This window comes from Myotis lucifugus, unplaced genomic scaffold, assembly GCF_000147115.1.
Source record: "Myotis lucifugus unplaced genomic scaffold, Myoluc2.0 scaffold_456, whole genome shotgun sequence".
Classification (NCBI taxonomy): domain Eukaryota; kingdom Metazoa; phylum Chordata; class Mammalia; order Chiroptera; family Vespertilionidae; genus Myotis; species Myotis lucifugus.
Window position 1 is genome coordinate 317428 of NW_005871504.1, and position 9627 is coordinate 327054.

A 9627-nucleotide genomic window follows, 5' to 3' on the forward strand; every position below is an offset into this window, starting at 1 on the left:
GCCACATGCGGCTCTTTGGCCCCTTGAGTGTGGCTCTTCCTAGGCCTTAGGAGTACCCTAATTAAGTTAATAACAATGTACCTACCTATATAGTTTAAGTTTAAAAAATTTGGCTCTCAAAAGAAATTTCAATCGTTGTACTGTTGATATTTGGCTCTGTTGACTAATGAGTTTGCCGACCACTGGTCTAGGCATTTGTGCTGGACAGCATTTTACCAAATCACCACTCTCTATTTATTCTGCGTGGAACAAATATGAGAGTTGAAATTTTTCTTTAGCTGTAGTCTAGATCCTTCCACTAGCTGCTAGACCATTATTTAGACCATTATTTAACCACTATGTCCCCTGGTTTCATCATCTGTGAAGTGCTCTACAAGGTTATTGCCAGAATTAGAATCAATGTATGTAATTCAAGTGGCTTGATACCTGATATACAGTAGGTGCTAAATTAGTGATAGTTATTCTTAATAATTAGTATTATTAAAGCATTATCAGGAATTTCAAATGTCCGTTCATTATTCACTATAGGGGAAAACCGTGTGTGTGTGTGTGTTCTCACATATCTTCTATTAATGGTATCCATTATTTTAGATTGCCATTATTTTATATTAGCTTCAGAAGTCATGCTCTAAAATATCTTAATTAATATTGCTCTCAATTCTTGCAGCATGGTTTTTGTTGGATAAGGAATGAGAAAGGTGCTACAAAAAATAATTACCTAGGAAGATTCCAGTACTCTGCTTGGTACTTGTCATATATTTTCTCATTTATTTCTCTAAAATTCCCTGTATAGTATTATTATGTCCATTATTCAGAGGAAACAGACACAGATATAATTAAAAACCCAGATTCAAATCAGGTCTGAATAACTCTAAGTCACTTTCTATGTTTTTTTGGAGGGAGGGTGCAAAAGATTTGATTTCTGGTCTCAACTTTTCCCTTAAATAGTTGTATTCTTCAACCAATTACCTGACTATTATGATCTACAATTTTTAATCCATAAAACAAGGGGTTTGGATGAGACCACTTTTAGATCCTTTTCAGAACTATTAGTTTAAGAAGAGATATTGTAAAGTAAATCTAATCAAGGAGAAACATCTCTGTTTTTAGTCAATGAGTCAACAATATTTCTTCCTGAAGCCATGAAGAGAAGAAAGAAAAAAATAGAAGAACCTGTTGGTCCTTGCCCAAACCAGACCACTTTTACTTGCATTGTGTTTGACCTCTGAGACATGAACTTCAGGTTTCTGGGCTCTTCTCTTCCTCTGTTGTATTTTTACTAGCCTGTTCAACAGTAGTCATCTCACCCAGCAGGATATAACTTGGTTCCTGGAGAGGAAGGTGAATGGTGCCTACCTCATCTTTTCATTCTGTTTCTGAGTAAGAAGATAGGAAGGAGCCCAGTAAAAATCCAGGAAAATGTCTAGGAAGAGAACCCAGGCTTTCTGTCCATGAGAAGAGTGACCAGATGACTAAGAAAACTATAGCTGGATGAGTCTTTAATTCTCCGTGAATTTATCATTTTTCTCTGGTCAATACTTGAGTCCTTATGACCCAGGTTCTGGAAGCTTTGTAAACTCTGTCCCGAGTGTCTCCACCCCTCATTCCTTCTCCTGTGCTGTGTTCTCACACTTTCAGGAAAGTGCAAACATTGGATTGGGCTTAGTTGTCTATATGTCTGTTCTTTATTTCAACTTATATCACTGTAAGTATGTGAATACACTGTGATGTATACTACGGCTCTTTATTGTCTTACACTGAAAGTGAATATGTACATCATAATCATTAACTCATAGAAGGAAGGTATTCTCGTGTTTAAGAGGAAATAGGTGTTTAGTTTTCACGAAGGCTGATATATCTGGCCTGACCAAGTAAAGATCTTAAGAGTCAATGCTTTACCTTAAAAAAGTATTCATACAGAACTTTGTTTTAAGACCAAATTACCCTATTGAATTTTAGTATGAATTCATAAAGATTTGACTAATATACCACTTTTTCAGGCATGATCTTTGTCACTACATTCTTACCTCCATGAGAGCAAGGAACCTGTTTGATTTCTTTTCTACTGTACCCTAATAAGTGCTTAATAAATTGAAGGAATAAGTGAATGAGTGGAGGAAGAAATGAACAATTATACAATTATTTAAATGAGGGAGCACAGTGTGTTGCCATTCGCTGCTGCATATTATAAAGGCCTCTAGAAATATTATTTTAGGCTAATGAAACAAAATACATTAAAATATTTTAATTCTCTTTTTTTTGTGTTTGCATAACTTGGTTGTTATGGACATGAATAATTATTTCTTGTTTGTGCTATAGGATGAGGAACAACAATCACGAGTTGAGGGAGAGAGAAATGTTCTGTCTTTGCAGTAATAACATTACTCCTAATATGCTCTCTCAGGTTAAGCAGTCATAGTTAGCTCTGAGCAGTTAGAACTTCGCTCAATAAAAATAATGACATTAAAGGCAGTGAGTGGAAGCTGATTGCATGCTGTGCTGCCTCATCATCTTCATGAAAGAGAAAAGGCAGAAGCAGGCTGCTGGCGATTTCTACAGATAACACTGAATGGGAGTGAGCCAGGCCTGAAATGGAGGCCTCGCTCAGGAAAAACAACTGGAGGATCTACAATCCCCCATCTCTCAAACAGTTGCCATTAATATGCTGCTTATTCAGTGATTACGAATGTGGCTACCATTCCAGTTTATATCAAATATCACCAGGTAAATTACTGGCAGAGATACTGTGGGGTTGCTCAGGGGTGTGACTGAGAAAAATGACTGTCTTCATTTTCTTAGTTTGACCTCTTTTCACCCAGAAATGCCCCCTGCCTTTATTTGTTAGGCTACATTCCAGACCCCAAAGCAAACACAGGGTGTATTTTCTCTGTAAACAGTGTTACAAGTGGAGGGTTGAAAATATTTGCTTTGAAAATTCTTACTTAAGCAGTGAGACCAAAAAGGTTCACTCTCTGTCAATAGGTTTCTCATCCTCTGTGGTTTAGAAGGATGATTCTTCTCTCATTACCCATTTTACGGTATCTGGAACACATGAGGGGTGTTTGGAGCAGTCTCAGAAAATGAATGACCAGAGCCATGGCTTCCCAGACTGGCCCAGCCTCTCTTCATCTCTGTCTCTATGAGTTAAGGTGAAGCAAAAGTCTAATAAACTTTAATGCTAGAAGGTTGCCCTGCCAAAATTAAAGAAATTAGCAGGGACTCCAAGGTGCAGGATTCCATTTTAAATCATTGAAATTAAACAATATGCTCCCCCCCCAAAAAAAAAAAGTTGAGAAATGTTTTACAAGCCTGTAATTCACAATTGGGGTAGGGAGGTGGACATGAATTACAAAGGGATATACAAAGCTAAAATAATAATCAGGCTGGCTGCCACTGGCCAGCTAGCGCCCTGGTAATGGACCAGTGACCGCACTGTGTCTGTTTTTGCTTGTTATTGCACCCTCAGGAGTTTTTGCAGAGTGCCAGGGACACAGTGAACTCTCAGTAGATATTTGAGTAAATGAACAAAAAGAAGGTCAAATGAATGAAGGAACAATAAATGAATGATTGAGTGCAAAGCCAAGCCGACTGGACCCAATCACTGTGTTTTTTCACTATTCCTACCCCACTCACCCCATGACACACACCCACCACTTTTATTTATTATAAAATCAGAAGAAAAAAAAAGAAATATTCAGGACCGCTTTGCAGGGCATTCCCCATCCCAGACTTTCACCCAACAACCAAGCGACTTGACCCTCTTTCTATGCCTTTTCAAGTGACGGTGTGTCCCACTGTCATAGAGTTAGGTAGGTAGACACCTTTCTTTCCATCCAGCGCCCTGCACAGGCTTCACATTTAAGAAAGTGGGAGCTGGATGATCTGAGAAGAATTAGAGGCACTTGTTTGCAGTGCTTAAATGCTACAGGGGCAAAGGACAAAACGCTGACCCGTGGAAACTGTCTGCTGGCCCGTCACCTTGCTGAATGCAAGATGTCACTGAGGGTTATCAGTCTTAGCAAATGGTGCTGGGAAAAATGTCAAGTTGAACTGAAATCTGAGAGTTCTTTTGCATTTTCTTCCTGATTAACTTCTATCATTTTGTCAGTGGATGCAAATATGAATTTTTATAATTTGACATATTGTCAGAAAAAAAAATAGTCCTCAAAATACCAAAATAACAAAAGATAATTTGCTCATTAAAATATGCAAATCTGTTTAGATATTAATACAATAAGCTAATTTATGGTTATTCTGAAACCTTTAAAATAGGAGAAATGAATCACCACAGTAAAGTCTCTAGGCCTCAGTGTCTCACAAAATTCTAGAGACAGCTACAAATGAGATGTTTACCTACTCAGGTAGATTCTATGATGTTCCAATGAACCATTAATTTGACATAGATGCTACCCCGGGTTACTCATGTTTGACTTCTTGGGACAAGGCCCAAATTATGTTTCTTGTCCTAATTTGGCCAATACAAATTATTTAAGGTGTGAAGCAGTGTGGTATAGTAAAGGGACCTTCAAGTACACATTTGAAACACAATCTACGTTGGCCACATATCAGGCCATGATCTTGAACTCTGTAACTTTTAAAGATGTATGCAAACACACTTGTCGTTTTTATTCAAATATTTAAAACCACTCTCTGTTTGCTCAGGGTACCATGTGATTCAACAAAACTCTCGGGCAGTCCTTAAAGAACACCAAATGTGCTGAGTTATTTTTGCAAGTAAATTTCCCAGATCTAAATGATCAGATTGCATGAACTTAGAATTATAAACCAATTAATTCTTTCTGACTAGGTTTCTGCCAGGAGCAATGAAACCCTTAGCCAGGAAATGACAAAGCACCAAATTCTTCTGAGGATATTGCAGCCAAGTGATTATCCTTAATATTTAGAGTGCACGAGCATTACAAAGGGAGGTGAGAGGCATAGGAGTTTTCAGGCTCGCAACAGTTTTCCCATAAAAAAACAAAACAAAACAACAACAGAAGACTCCTGGTCTAATCCCAGGCGTTAAAGGGAAAGGTAACTGGATATGTAATAGGCTTTTCATCAACTCATTTGGTTGATGACTGTTCTACAATATAGACACAGTCCCTGTTAATGAAACTAGTCTCAGTGAATTTTTCCAGAGAGCTTTCTCATCACTGCTGGAAAGAGCCAGACACATGAGCAATTAGGTTATCATAATTAACTTTAATACGTTTAGCGATTGGCAGTCTACCGTTTCATTTAATGAACCCCAAAACCTTTAGAGGGTTTTTTTCCCCCTCAGTTTTTATCTCGATTTCACCAAGAGTGTCTATTGTCAGTGTGTTGATGTGTGGCTATGTCCATAGAATGGCCCTAGAGCCTCCACTTCTTCCCCATGCCACCCTTGCTCCACCTGAAGGAATCCCATCACCATCCACTGGAAAAATGGCCTTCATTTTCCTGTTTCGAAAGTTTCATTAGAATCACCAGCTTAGGTCAGAACAAATATGGAGACATTGATCCTAGACACTTATTAAACATTTCCTGGGAGGCAGGCTCCATGTGGCAGTTTCAAGTACATGATTTTCCGTAGACCTTGCAATATCATTATTACATAGACCGATACATACCATTATCTCTGTTTTACAGATAAAGAAATGAGGACTCTGGGAACTTTAACAACTCAGCCCATGACACACTGCTATTATCAGAGTTAGGGATATGTTCTCTCATCTCCAGTGCAATTTCCACTGTGATAAACTAAAGGAGAGATAAGTTCATTAGGAGAGCAAGGCAAGCAAGTAGTTGGCTGGCCTAAGTACTAAGGGGATGGGGATCAAAGTGAAGAGTTATGAGATGCTTAGGGGAGGCTTGGAGTGGAGTAAAGGGGCAATAGTGGGAAGGTCCATGGCAGACCTTACTCCTCAGAGTTGGCCTCTGCAGCGAGGCCACTTTCCCATTTACCCCCAGTTCATTTGGTGATATCCAAATTGGGAAATTACAATCGCATAAAGAAGTCTGTTCAACTGTCATCACACATTATGAGCATCTACAAGGTACAAAGAATTTCCTGCTGTTCTATTGGTTTGAAAAGAAAGGAATAATATCTGGAGTCTGCAGTTGAAGGTTTTATATTTGGCAGGATGACCAACTACATGGAAGACACTGGCAAAACACTGAACTGCCGGTCACTGGTTTTATCTGCCATTAAATGGGGTTGTAAAATGGGAACATTATTAATGTTGGGAATTATGATTGATTCACATGTGGGGCCAATGCAGAAATGCCCAAGGGGGAAAATTTCTATTACCTTATTAAAATTTCACCCTAGATTAAAAGTGATATATTAAGAGAATTTAAATCTAGAGAAGATGTAGTTTTTCCCCTCAAAGCCTGAAAGGACATGAATGCCCTGCCCAGTATGATAAAGAACCCAATATAATGTCTTAACAACTAGGTACATGCACAGAATCTAGAGGATGGTGAGCAAATGTGTTTTACTGTTCACATGTGCTGGCCTGTCTGTTCATATGCACTCTGCCACTGATGGCTCCAGATCAACTAGTTTCTTGCTTCCCTCTCCTCTTTATTTCTTACATTTCTCTGCAGATTCGTAGGCCCATGTGCCAGAGACTAACAAGACCTGCTCTGATTCTTCCATTCTTTAGAATAAACCACCTATGCAATGAAGAAGCCCTCCTTTTGTTACTATTGCTTGAACTTTATGGCATACTTTTCAGACATAATGAAGATTAAACAGATAAGATGAAAAGAAAATATTAAAGAGACAGAATATCAGTCATTCATCATACATGTACTTATTCAAAAGTCAACATGTGTGTATGTCTTTATTTCCTCACCCAAGGATAATTTTCCATTGATTTTTAGAGAGGGTGGAAGAGAGAGGGAAAGAGAGAAATATCGATGTGAGAGAAACACATTGATTGGTTGCTTCCTGCATGTGCCCTGACCAGGGCCCGGGCCTGGGAGGAGCCTACAACCAAGATACTTGCCCTTGACCAGAATCAAACCCAGGATCCTTTGGTCTGCAGGCTGATGCTTTATCCACTGAGCCAAACCCAATAGGGCAGTCAACATGTACTAATATTTATAATTGACTGTTGTGTGCCAGGCACCATCCTAGGCTCTAGGGGAGGGATATATAGGAAATCACACTTGTTCAATTCCTACCCATAGGGAACTTAGATTCTGGTGGGGTGAAAAGAAATAATAAACAGATAATAAAACCAACCACATATAACATGACAGCTGGCAATAATTACTCAGAAGAAAAAGAAACCATGGCAATAGGATAGAACTGATAGGAGTGGAGATATTTTGTGCTAGGAGATCAGGCAGTGTGGCCTTGTATATAAAGATTCTTTCATTCAATATTTATCGACTGCCTTTGAGGAGCTGGATACTGTGTGCGAGATACAAGATGAATAAGACATGGTCCCTGCCCTCCAGGAGCCCACAGCTCAGTGGAGAATCTCGCCACCTGCTCCACCAGGCAGACAGATGAGAAGTCTCAGGGCATGTTGCCGTAGCAGCATTGCGCACAGTGACCAAGCTGAACAGATTGTAAGTCTTCCAAAACTCACAGTGGCTTCCATAAAATAATTCTCACTTCAAGTAAACATTTTCAGTTGGTGAGTAACACTATTTTCCACCGACAGCACTCATAGTTGAGGATTTCCTTGATGCAACAATGACTTGTTTTTCTGATTGGTTGCCAAGGATTGTTTGGGTCCTTGTAGAAATGTACTTGCTTAACTCCTCCAAAGCAACTTGGCTGGTTTCTTGTTGTACTGGCAAATGCTGCCTCCTGTACTGAAAAATGTGTTCTTTCTGAAAAATGTCGACTGTCCCTGGATGGTTTCCATGAAATTTAAGGATAAAAAAAAAAAAAGAAGAAGAGATTTTTTTAAAAAAGTAAATGAAGAAAAATAGAGGTTTGCAGCCCAAAGATTTACATAAATGCAGGTCACATTGTGGGTGAGATGGGCCATTTTTTCCCCCACTTCCATCATGCTTTGTCAGGTACCCGGTTCAAAATGTCCTGATTCATCAAGAAGACAGAGGAAAATATAATTAAGTTCAAAATCCTAGCTTGTCTAAACAAGCGGCTTTTCTTTATTGTGCTTTTCAGACAACCTCCATATCCTGAGCTTGACAAAGGTGGTAATACTGTAACACCGTGAAAAGAAGACTCCATCGTGTGAGAGAACAACACTGAGCAGAAAGGCCTTTGTTTTCCTGTAGACAGAGCCTTTTTGACAGAGGATGGGAGATCCTATCGCAGGCAGTTCCAGAGTCAGAAAGACAGGCTGGCCTGGCCGGCCTCCCCGCTAGCGCAGGCGATGATAATCCACTCGCTGTGCGGGCTCCATGCTGGGGCCTTCTTCCTCCTCACAGTCTCACTGTCACATCCCTCACCCTCACCTCCCTTTGGAAACCGGGGAGAGGGAATTATTTTGGCGAGGCTGAGACACGAGCACAGGTGGTACCTCTTGTTGTAAACTTTCCCGTGTTTGCTGCGGCTCTGAGCCCACTTTGGGGGGGGGGTCTGTTCTGTCAGAGACACCGCAGCAGCAACGCGGGGCCCTCACTGTTGATCTGTCTCGTCGCTGCTGGGGCCACAGGTGTCCTCTTGCCAGGACACACACAGTTTCTCTCAGTGGCACCTTAGGGCCAGGGTGCCCGTCAGAGCCACAGCCAAAGACTCTCATTTCCTTCCTGCTCCACGCGGTGAGTTTGGTTTGGTTCACGCCAAATTTTGAATTTGGTGGAGCGATTCCCTGCTTTGCTATAGCAAAGTAAACAATAAATTTGTCACCATTTTTTTTTAAATTATTGTACACGTTGGGAGTCCTTGGCAGTGGTGAAATTTTTGCTCTTCTCATGGCCTCCTTCATAGCAGCTTCCACTGCTGTGATCATGTCAGCTTCAGGGAGAAGTGACAGACAGGAATTTTGCTATCGAAGTTACTTCCGAAGGCCAGGAAAAGTCAATTACTGGATAAGATCACAAACTTGCTTCTAAATATAAACTCTTTCTCAGCACTTGCAAATGGTAACTGCTGCCCAAGTCTAACCCTACCCTAAGGCTCCGGTAGGAACTCTGCTCCTCCCTAAATAGCCTGTTGTGGAAGGACGTCACTCAAGATGAAATTTACTCCCTTGAATCTTAAGTAGCTGATTTGGTGATGAGGTGCCGGCACAAAAAACGTCCATTTCCAGCTCTGTTAACTTTGATTGGGAGGATATGATTGCAGCTCAGTAACCTCTCAGGGTGGCTTTCCAAATTGGGAAGGGCGTCCAGTTGTTGGTGGGTTTGGCTTAGGTTATGCAGTTTATTTGTTTGGGTTGTATGTTTTGAACACGTTCCCAGGGCTTTTCAAAAGAGTGATGGGAACATTTGTTTAAATGGAATGGAAAGCAAGGGAACAGGCATTGCCAACACTCTAATTATGAGCCTAGCAACATGTGCACTTATTTGGGAGTTGAAAGTGTACCAGACTAGACGGAGGGAAAGGAGGAGGAACCTAGGTGGTCTCGAATAGGAGGGCTGCCTTCCCTTCCTAGCAGGGAGGGCAAAAAGCACAGGTTTCCTACCCTTTTGGACAAACAAAGACATGGCAAG